Here is an 11,632-nt window from a genome sequence, read left to right as displayed (position 1 = left end):
CCCTCATCTCTCTCCTTTCCAGTCCCCGGTTCACCATGTGAAAGCTGCTTCAGTAGCATTAAACTCTTGTCTCTGCCTCATTAGCTCAGTGGAACTGCCATTCTCTGCTTGGGTGTTACCTAATTACATTACAATCCACGAAGTGCCCTCAGCTAAAGACATGGCAAGATGGGACTCATCTAGTGTGTTTCCATTCTCCTAGGAATTACAGGACTTTGATCTTGTCCTGTTGTCCAAAGCGTGGTAGCTATTTTCTCAAATACAGTGTTCAGTTCTATAGCAATTTATATTTGCGTCTCAGGGGTTGTGATTAACTACTTTATCCTGACCACAAGCAAAACTCCAGCATTTAAACCAGGTAATTTACTACAATACAGGCAGTATCTTCAATGGCTTCCATTCTAGGTATCATTGAATAATCTAAACAAATGATTGCTATTACTTTTCCATTTCTTAGAGGGTGTTTTAGTAAGTGTTAGCTGACATTTTTTAATGCCATAGATTGTATAATTTAAACAATAGAAATTTATTTTTTTTCACTGTCTGGAGGCTACAATTTTGAGATCTGGGTGCCAGCATGGTCAGGTTCTGATGATGGTTTTCTACCTAGTTTGCTGATGGCCATCTTGTGTCATCACTTGGAAAAGAGAGAGAGAAAGGGGGGGGTGGGGAGAGAGAGTAAGTGAGTGCATGCTTTCTGATTTCTATGGTGATTAAAGACGTTAATCCTATCATCTACATGTGCATTTACATACATCAAATGTTTATTCTCCCCTGTGCTGATGTTTATGTTTTTCTTAAGGAATTCTCAGACAAGGAACCTATTGGTATGAATATATGCATGTGGACTATCTTAGCACTTCAGATATCACTGGGTCTCAATTTCAGAACACACAAACCCATCATATGTATATATACACTTTATATATATACACACACATATATACATATATAAATATATATACACACATATATATGTATATAAATATATATACACATTTATATATACACATCATATATAGAGAGAGAGGGTCTATAATACTGATATGGTTTGGCTGTGTCCCCACCCAAATCTCACCTTGAATTGTAATAATCCCCATGTGTCAAGGGCAGGACCAGGTGGAGATACTTGAATAATGGGAGTGTTTTCCCCCACGCTGTTCTCATGGTAGTTAATAAGCCTTATGAGATCTGATAGTTTTATAAATGGGAGTTCCCTGCACAAGCTCTCTTGCCTGCTGCTATGTAAGATGTATCTTTGTTCTTCATTCACCTTCAGCCATGATTGTGAGGCCTCCCCAGGCATGTGGAACTGTGAGTCAATTAAACCTCTTTTCTTTATAAATTACCCAGTCTTGGGTATGTCTTTATAGCAGCATGAGAACAGACCAATACAGTAAATTGGTACTGGTAGAGTAGGGTGCAACTGTAAAGGTACTCAAAAATGTGGAAGCGACTTTGGAACTGGGTAACAGGCAGAGGTTGTAACAGTTTGGGGGAATCAGGAGAAGATATAAAAATGTGGGGAAGTTTGAAACTTCCTAGAGACTTGGAGGGCTCACAAGACAGGAAGATGTGGGAAAGTTTGGAATGCCTTAGAGATTTGTTGAATGGCTTTGAGCAAAATTCTGATAGTGATATGGACAATAAAGTCCAGGCTGAGGTGGTCTCAGATGGGGATGAGGAACTTGCTGGGAACTGGAGCAGAGGTGAGTTTTGCTATGCTTTAGCAAAGAGACTGGTAGCATTTTGCCCCTGCCCTAGAGATCTGTGGAATTTTTAACTTGAGAGGGACGATTTAGGGTATCTGGCTGAAGAAATTTTTAAGTGGCAAAGAGTTCAAGGGGAAGCAGAGCATAAAAGTTTGAAAAAATGTGCAACCTGACAAAGCAGTAGAAAAGAAAAACCTGTTTTCTGGGGAGAAATTCAAGCCAGTTGCAGAAATTTGCAGAAGTAACAAGGAGCCAAATGTTAATCACTGAGTCAATGGAGAAAATGTCTCCAGGGCATGGCAGAGACATTTGAGGCAGCCCCTTCCATCACAGGCCCAGAGTCCTAGGAGGGAAAAATGGTTTCCTGGGCTGGGTCCAGGCACCCCCCTGCATGTGCAGCCTTGGGACTTGGTGTCCAACAACCCAGCCACTCCAGCCATGGCTAAAAGGGGCCAAGGTACACCTTGGGCTGTGACTTCAGAGAGTACAAGCCCCAAGTCTTGGTGCTTCCACATGGTGTTGTGCCTGCCAGTACATAGAAGTCAAAAATTGAGGTTCGAGAACCTCCACCTAGCTTTCAGAGGATGTATGGAAATGCCTGGATGTCCAGGTAGAGGTGTACTGCAGGGGTGGAGCCCTCATGGAGAGCTTCTGCTAGGGCAGCGTGGAAGGGAAATGTGGGGTGGGAATCTCCACACAGAGAACCCATTGGGGCACTGCCTAGTGGAGCTGTGAGAAGAGGGCCGCTGTCCTCCAGACCCCAGAATGGTAGATTCACCAACAGCTTGCAGCATGTGGTGGAAAATGTCAGCCCATGAAAGCAGCTGGAAGCAGGGCTATACCTTGCAAAACCACAGGGGCTGAGCTGTCCAAGGCTGTGGGAACCTACCTTTTGCATCAGCATGACCTGGATGTAAGACATGGAGTCAAAGGAGATAATTTGGGAGTTTAAGGTTTAGTGACTGCCCTTTTGGCTTTTGGACTTGCATGGGACTTACAGCCCTTTTGTTCTGAAGAATTTCTCCTATTTGGAATGGGTGTATTTACCCAATGCCTGTACCCCTATTGTATTTAGGAAATAACTAACTTGTTTTGATTTTACAGTCTCATAGGCAGAAGGGATTTGCCTTGTGTCAGGTGAGATTTTGGACTGTGGACTTTTGAGTTAATGCTGAAATGAGTTAAGACTTTGGGGGACTATTGGGAAGGCATGGTTGGTTTTGAAATATGAGGACATGTGATTTGGGAGGGGCCAGGTGTAGAATGATATGGTTTGGCTGTGAACCCACCTAAATCTCACCTTGAATTGTAATAATTCCCATGTGCCAAGGGCAGGCCCAGGTGAAGATAATTGAATTTGGGGCGCAGTTTCCCATATACTGTTCTTGTGGTAGTGAATAAGTCTCATGAGATCTGATGGCTTTATAAAGGGCAGTTCCCCTGCACAAGCTCTCTCTTGCTTGCTGCCATGTAAGAAGTGACTTTACTCCTCTTTGGCCTTCAGCCATGATTGTGAGGACTCCCCAGCCATGTGGAACTGTGAGTCAGTTAAACCTCTTTTCTTTGTAAATTACTATATCGTGGGTATGTCTTTATTAGCTGTGTGAAAATAGACTAATACAAATACAGCTACCTAGACTACTTGTGTGTGTGTGTGTGTGTGTGTGTGTATGCATACCCATACTGCATATGTGTGTATGTATGCTGGCTTAGTGATGACTTAGTTTTAGTAGGAAATCTGGAGCAACTATATGTGTAAATATATATATATATATATATATATATGTGTGTGTGTGTGTCTGTGTGTGTGTGTGTCTCAAAAATTTGAATGCAAGTAGCATGATACATAAGAAGTATTAATTAGAATTTGTTAAAAAAAAATACAACACTTTCTTTGCCATTCACTCAGGAGGAATTACCCAGCTATAATTGGGCATAGGAAGAACCTTAGATTATGAGGTTACATTACAGCTGGCATGCATTATGTTTAGAAAAATAGATGTTGTGTTTATGAGTTGCTCTAGAAATACTTTACTCTCTTCAACCCCTAAGTTTCTGCCAGAATTTAAATGCCTTTGTAAGATGTTGAATTGTGCTATTCGCAACACTACAAAACTGTCCCGTGCTCAAGTGAGCAGATGATAGTACTCAGATCTTCCAATTTAAAAGATTCACAGGAGGATCCTACTAAAATTAGTCTCTATAAACTGACTCCCACATTTCTTTATCACTCTAACATTTTCCCCTTACGCTTTTAACTTTCTGTTGAAACTTACAAACTAGGTGTTCTACAGTTTCTCAAATACATTGTGTCTGAAGTTGGATTTATCTTCCTTGCCTGCCTAATCCCCTCTCTTGTTCAATTTATGACACTATCACATCTTCTATTATTCAGACTCTAATGTATGTACAGTAGTCTTTTTTTCATTCCCCTCTACATTGTTTTTCTCAACTAATAAATAAGATTTCTAATTCAGTTACTAATTTCCTCTGCCCCTTGACTAATTTCCTAAACAGTCTCCACTATATCACTTTCCCCTTTGATTTATTCTAAACATACAATCAGTTCACATCAATGATAATAGCACTGTAATAAAAAGATGACTAGATCAAGAGACAGATTAGTCTCAGTTCAGCCAGAGATAAGATTAAAACCTTTAGTATATTATTTACATTCTAAAGCCTCCACTTTGTATTTTGGTAAAGTAATTGTGAAACTAAACCATTTATGTTTACTACTTTTTTCAGTTCATTCTTGTTTATTGGACATAAAATATGTACTAAAAGTACAGACAGTACAGACTGTAAGAATTAAAGAAAGAGGAAAGAAACATAAAAGGTGGCTTGCCAAAACACTTAAAAACTCTTAGTCTGTTAGACAGTGTGCCTCTGACCTAACTCAGCCAGAAGGCTCTTCTCAGGTTTGTTTCTCTAAAATAAACCTGTATTAACTGGCATGCCACCTTTCGTGTTCCTTCCCTCTTTCTTTAATTCTTACATTGACAAATATTAAAAAATAGATACCACTGGATGGTATCTCATCCAAATGAGTGCCATTCAACAGGCACTTATTTATTCTTTACGCTGTCAAAAATGTTAGGCATTTCAGAAAGAGATGAACAAAACAGATTGTCCTTAGTAGAGGTGCTACATTGCAGTGATAAAGTCTGTTCTTTTAGTAAACTCTCAACAAATATGTTATATAAATGTGTGTATGCCTATATGTATAGTCAAAATATATATTCAGTATGTTATATGTATATTTGTACATATGACAAATGTTAGAAAAACAATATAAATTTTATCTCACTTTGCTTTTCTAACATTAATTTGAATGTTTTTTCATGTATTTAATTATAACATAGTTTACCAAATTCCCAATTTAAACCATATAAAAGAAAACAGTTCCAATTGTTAAGTATTTACATTGTTTATAATTATTTGTCCCATAAACAATATGAAAATGAATTTTCTTTAAAATTGATTTCTAAATGCATCTCTGAGTACTTCATTGGAATACAGTAAAAGAAATTAATATCTTGAAACTTCCAATCTGCTCTATATTTATGCTAATAAAAATATAATGCAAGCTGCATATATAAGTTTAAGTTTTCTAGTGGACACACTAAAAAGAGTAAAAAGAAATAAATGAAGTTAATCACTTCTTGGCCTTTTGGCTAAGATCAAGTGAAGAAATAAGTAAAATTAACAGTAATAATTTATTTAACCCAATTTATTAAAATATTTCAATGTATAATTATTTAAGAATAATTAAAAAGATATTACATTTTCTAGGTTTTATGGTACTTGTCCCTCAAAACTGAATAAGTGTTTTACACTTAAATCATAGCTCAGTTGACTTGCTGCATTTCAAGTTCTCAATAGCCATATGTGGCTAGTGGCTATCTCATTGAACAGCACAGTTATAGACTGTATAATCAGAATGAAAGCTTCCACAGAACACAGCTGCCTAAAAAATTTATATTTACACTTACAGTACCTGTAATAGTACCTCATCCATGCACAAACACAATAAATATTTATGGAATGAATGTATAAATGCACAAATGTTGGTACATTTCAAATCCAACTTACATAAATGTGGGAAAAAGAGAGATCAGATTGTTACTGTGTCTATGTAGAAAGAAGTAGACATAAGAGACTCCATTTTGTTCTGTACTAAGAAAAATTCTTCTGCCTTGAGATGCTGTTAATCTGTAACCCTACCCGCAACCCTGTGCTCCCTAAGACATGTGCTGTGTCAACTCAGGGTTAAATGGATTAAGGGCTGTGCAGGGTGTGCTTTGTTAAACAAATGCTTGAAGGCAGCCTGCTTGTTAAGAGTCTTCATCACTCCCTAATCTCAAGTACCCAGAGACACAAAACACTGCAGAAGGCCACAGGGACCTCTGCGTAGGAAAGCCAGGTATTGTCCAAGGTTTCTCCACATGTGATAGCCTGAAATATGGCCTCGTGGGAAGGGAAAGACCTGACCATCCCCCAGCCCGACACCAGTAAAGGGTCTGTGCTGAGGAGGATTAGTAAAAGAGGAAGGAATCCCTCTTTGCAGTTGAGATAAGAGGAAGGCTTCTGTCTCCTGCTCCTCCCTGGGCAATGGAATGTCTCAGTGTAAAGCCCGATTGTATATTCCAACTACTGAGATAGGGGGAAACCGCCTTAGGGCTGGAGGTGGGACATGCTGTCAGCAATACTGCTCTTTAAGGCATTGAGATGTTTATGTATATGCATATCAAAAGCACAGCACTTTTTTCTTTACCTTGTTTATGATGCTGAGACATTTGTTCATGTGTTTACCTGCTGACCTCTCCACTATTATCCTATTGTCCTGCCACATCCCCCTCTCTGGGAAATGCCCGATAATGATCAATAAATACTAAGGGAACTCAGAGGCTGGTGCCCATGTGGATCCTCCGTACGCTGAATGCCGGTCCCCTGGGCCCCTTTTTCTTTCTCTATACTTTGTCTCTGTGTGTCTTTCTTTTCCAAGTCTCTCATTCCACCTACTGAGAAACACCCACAGGTGTAGAGGGGTAACCCATCCCTTCATATAAATGTCAATACCTGTTTATATGATTGCTGGTTGCCTAGCTCTCAATACACATTTTATTTATTTAAATATTTTCTAAATGTAGAGGAGCATACTGATATGTCACTATCATTTAGTATTTCTCTTATTTATATGACCTCAGTCATATTCCATACAATAATTGACCATTTGCATTTTAATTTTGTTTATATTGCAGCTCCATTACCAATTATTTAATTGGAATATTTGTGTTATTTTAATAATTACTTGTATTATATATATGCATGTATCTATGTACATATATTGTGGCCTTCCTTGCTTTTGTGGTGAAAGTTCTTGTGAATTTTTATTTTAATGCTTTAAAGTTGATTATAATGGATTTTACCTATAAAATTTTAAACATATTATTAGAGAATTCTCATTTTGTCCATTTTGTGTTTCCCTAATGATATTCAATTAAAATTATAGATTACTATTGTCAGGCCTCTGAGCCCAAGCTAAGCCATCATATCCCCTGTGACCTGCACGTACACATCCAGATGGCCGGTTCCTGCCTTAACTGATGACATTCCATCACAAAGGAAACGAAAATGGCCTGTTCCTGCCTTAACTGATGGCATTATCTTGTGAAATTCCTTCTCCTGGCTCATCCTGGCTCAAAAGCTCCCCTACTGAGCACCTTGTGACCGCCCCCCAACTCCTGCCTGCCAGAGAGCAACCCCCCTTTTTCCTTTACCTACCCAAATCCTATAAAATGGCCCCATCCCTATCTCCCTTCGCTGATTCTCTTTTCAGACTCAGCCCACCTGCACCCAGGTGAAATAAACAGCTTTATTGCCCACACAAAGCCTGTTTGGTGGTCTCTTCACAGGGACGCGCATGAAATTTGGTGCTATGACTCAGACTGGGGGACCTCCCTTGGGAGATCAATCCCCTGTCCTCCTGCTCTTTGCTCCGTGAGAAAGATCCACCTACAACCTCTGGTCCTCAGACCAATCAGCCGAAGGAACATCTCACCAATTTTAAATCTGGTAAGCAGCCTCTTTTTACTCTCTTCTCCAACCTCTCTCACTATCCCTCAACCTCTTTCTCCTTTCAATCTTGGCGCCACACTTCAATCTCTCCCTTCTCTTAATTTCAATTCCTTTCATTTTCTGGTAGAGACAAAGGAGACACGTTTTATCTGTGGACCCAAAATTCCGGCGCTGGTCACGGACTAGGGAAGGCAGCCTTCCCTTGGTGTTTAATCATTGCAGGGACACCTCTCTGATTATTATTCACCCAGGTTTCAGAGGTGTCAGACCATGCAGGGACACCTGCCTTGGTCCTTTACCCTTAATGGCGAGTCCTGCTTTTCTGAGGGAGGGGCAGGAACTCTGACCTCTTATCTCTATGCCCCAATCCCTTATTTCCATGCCCCAACCTCTTATCTCTGTGCCCCATCCCTTATTTCCACACCCTGACCTCTTATCTCTGCGCCCCAACCCCTTATTTCCATGCCCTGACCCCTTCTCTGCTTTTCTGGAAGGCAAGAACCCCCCACGCCTTCTCCGTGTCTCTACTGTCTTTTCTCTAGGTTTGCCTCCTTCACTATGGGCAAGCTTCCACCTTCCATTCCTTCTCCTTCTCCCTTAGCCTGTGTTCTTAAGAACTTAAAACCTCTTCAACTCTCGCCTGACCTAAAATCTAAGCGTCTTATTTTCTTCTGCAATGCCACTTGACCCCAATACAAACTTGACAGTAGTTCCAAATAGCCAAAAAAATGGCGCTTTGAATTTTTCCATCCTACAAGATCTAAATAATTCTTTGTCATAAAATGGGCAAATGGTCTGAGGTGCCTGACGTCCAGGCATTCTTTTAGATGTCGGGCCCTTCCTAGTCTCTGTTCCCAATGCAACTTGTCCCAAATCTTCCTTCTTTCCCTCCCGCCTGTCCCCTCAGTCCCAACCCCAAGTGTCACTGAGTCTTCCAGATCTTCCTTTTCTACATAGCTATCTGACCTCTCCCCTCCTCACCAAGCTGAGCTAAGTCGCAATTCTTCCTCAGCCTTCGCTCCTCCACCTATAATCCTTTTATCACCTCCCCTCCTCACACCTGGTCAGGCTTACAGTTTCCTTCCGTGACTAGCCCTCCCCTACCTGCCCAGCAATTTCCTCTGAAAAAGGTGGCTGGAGCTACTAAAGGCATAGTCAAGGTTAATGCTCCTTTCTCTTTATCCCAAATCAGATAGTGTTTAGGCTCTTTTTCATCAAATATAAAAATCCAGCCCAGTTCATGGCTCATTTGGCAGCAACCCTGAGACACTTTACAGCCCTAGACCCTAAAATGTCAAAAGGCTGTGTTATTCTCAATATACATTTTATTACCCAATCTGCTCCCGACATTAAATAAAACTCCAAAAATTAAATTCCGGCCCTCAAACCCCACAACAGGACTTAATTAACCTTGCCTTCAATGTGTACAATAATAGAGTAGAGGCAGCCAAGTAGCAACATATTTCTGAGTTGCAATTCCTTGCCTCCACTGTGAGACAAACCCCAGCCACATCTCCAGCACACAAGAACTTCCAAACGCCTAAACCGCAGTGGCCAGGCATTCCTCCAGAACTGCCTCCCCCAGGAGCTTGCTACAAGTGCCAGAAATCTGGCCACCAGGCCAAGGAATGCCCGCAGCCCAGGATTCCTCCTAAGCCGTGTCCCATCTGTGCAAGACCCCACTGGAAATCGGACTGTTCAACTCACCTGGTAGCCACTCCCAGAGCCCCTGGAACTCTGGCCCAAGGCTCTCTGACTGACTCCTTCCCAGATCTTCTCAGCTTAGCAGCTGAAGACTGATGCTGCCCAATCGCCTTGGAAGCCCTGTAGACCATCACAGATGCCGAGTTTTAGGTAAGTCTCACAGTGGAGGGTAAGTCCTTCCCCTTCTTAATCAATATGGAGGCCACCCACTCCACATTACCTTCTTTTCAAGGGCTGTTTCCCTTGCCTCCATAACTGTTGTAGGTATTGACAGCCAGGCTTCTAAACCTCTTAAAACTCCCCAACTCTGGTGCCAACTTAGACAATACTCTTTTAAGCACTCCTTTTTATTTATCCCCACCTGCCCAGTTCCCTTATTAGGCCAAGACACTTTAACTAGATTATCTGCTTCCCTGACTATTCCTGGACTACAGCTACATCTCATTGCCGCTCTTCTTCCCAATCCAAAGCCTCCTTTGCGTCCTCCTCTTTTATCCCCCACAAGTATAAGATACCTTATACTTAACCCACAAGTATAAGATACCTCTACTCCCTCCTAGGTGACTGATCATGCACCGCTCACCATCTCATTAAAACCTAATCACCCTTACCCGGCTCAATGCCAATATCCCATCCCACAGCATGCTTTCAAAGGATTAAAGCCTGTTATCACTCGCCTGCTACAGCATGGCCTTTTAAAGCCTATAAACTCTCCTTACAATTCCCCCATTTTACCTGTCCTAAAACCAGACAAGCCTTACAAGTTAGTTCAGGATCTATGCCTTATCAACCAAATTGTTTTGCCTATCCACCCCATGGTGCCAAACCCATATACTCTCCTATCCTCAATACCTCCCTCCAAAATCCATTATTCTCTTCTAGATCTCAAAGATGCTTTCTTTATATTCCTTTGCACCCTTCATCCCAGCCTGTCTTTGCTTTCACCTGGACTGACCCTGACACCCATCAAGCTCAGCAAATTACCTAGGCTGTACTGCGGCAAAGCTTCACAGGCAGTCCCCATTACTTCAGTCAAGCCCACGTTTCTTCCTCATCTGTTACCTATCTTGTCATAATTCTCATAAAAACACACGTGCTCTCCCTGCTGATGATGTCCAGCTAATCTCCCAAACCCCAATCCCTTCTACAAAACAACAACTCCTTTCCTTCCTGGGCATAGTTAGATACTTTCGCCTTTGGATACCTGGTTTTGCCATCCTAAAAAACCATTATATAACTCACAAAAGGAAGCCTAGCTGACCCCATAGATCCTAAATCCTTTCCCCACTCCTCTTTCCATTCCTTGAAGACAGCTTTAGAGACTGACCCCACCCTAGTTCTCCCTGACTCATCCAACCCTTTTCATTCCACACAGCTGAAGTGCAGGGCTGTGTATTCAGAATTCTTATGCAAGGACTGGGATCACATTCTGTAGCCTTTTTGTCCAAACAACTTGACCTTACTGTTTTAGGCTGGCCATCTTATCTCCGTGCAGTGGCTGCTGCTGCCCTAATACTTTTAGAGGCCCTTAAAATCACAAACTATGCACAACTCACTCTCTACAGCTCTCCTAATTTCCAAAATCTGTTTTCTTCCTCACACCTGACACATATACTTTCTGCTCCCTGGCTCCTTCAGCTGTACTCACTCTTTGCTGAGTCTCCCACAATTACCACTGTTCCTGGCTGACTTCAATCTGGCCTCCCACATTATTCCTGATACCACACCTGACCCTCATTACTGCATCTCTCTGATCCACCTGACGTTCACCACATTTCGCCACATTTCCTTCTTCCCTGTTTCTCACCCTGATCACACTTGGTTTATTGATGACAGTTCCACCAGGCCTAATCGCCACACACCAGCAAAGGCAGGCTATGCTATAGTACAAGCCACTAGCCCGCCTCTTAGAACCTCTCATTTCCTTTCCATCGTGGAAATCTATCCTCAAGGAAATAATTTCTCAGTGTTCTATCTGCTGTTCTACTACTCCTCAAGGATTATTCAGGGCGCCTCCCTTCCCTACACATCAAGCTCAAGGATTTACCCCTGCCCAGGACTGGCAAATTAGCTTTACTCAACATGCCCTGAGTCAGGAAACTAAAATACCTCTTGGTCTAGGTAGACACTTTCAC

At 41.6% G+C, this 11,632-nt stretch overlaps 1 long non-coding RNA gene across 2 annotated transcripts in view; it reads left to right on the top strand.

Annotated features, from left to right (window-relative positions):
* Nucleotides 1–7,504: 7,504 nt before the first annotated feature.
* The window catches only part of LOC103784360 (uncharacterized), a 121,215-nt gene continuing 117,087 nt past the window's right edge, over nt 7,505–11,632 (top strand). Inside the window, exons 1-2 of one of the 2 annotated variants that reach the window (XR_008626520.2) lie at nt 7,505–7,790; nt 9,290–9,647. This is a non-coding gene — a long non-coding RNA (uncharacterized LOC103784360). Of the gene's footprint in view, nt 9,648–11,632 lie in introns of both variants that reach the window. The other variant, XR_008626519.2, reaches the window with a different exon arrangement.

Source organism: Pan paniscus, chromosome 7 (assembly GCF_029289425.2).
Source record: "Pan paniscus chromosome 7, NHGRI_mPanPan1-v2.0_pri, whole genome shotgun sequence".
Lineage (NCBI taxonomy): Eukaryota > Metazoa > Chordata > Mammalia > Primates > Hominidae > Pan > Pan paniscus.
This window is presented reverse-complemented; position numbering and strand designations above follow the sequence as displayed.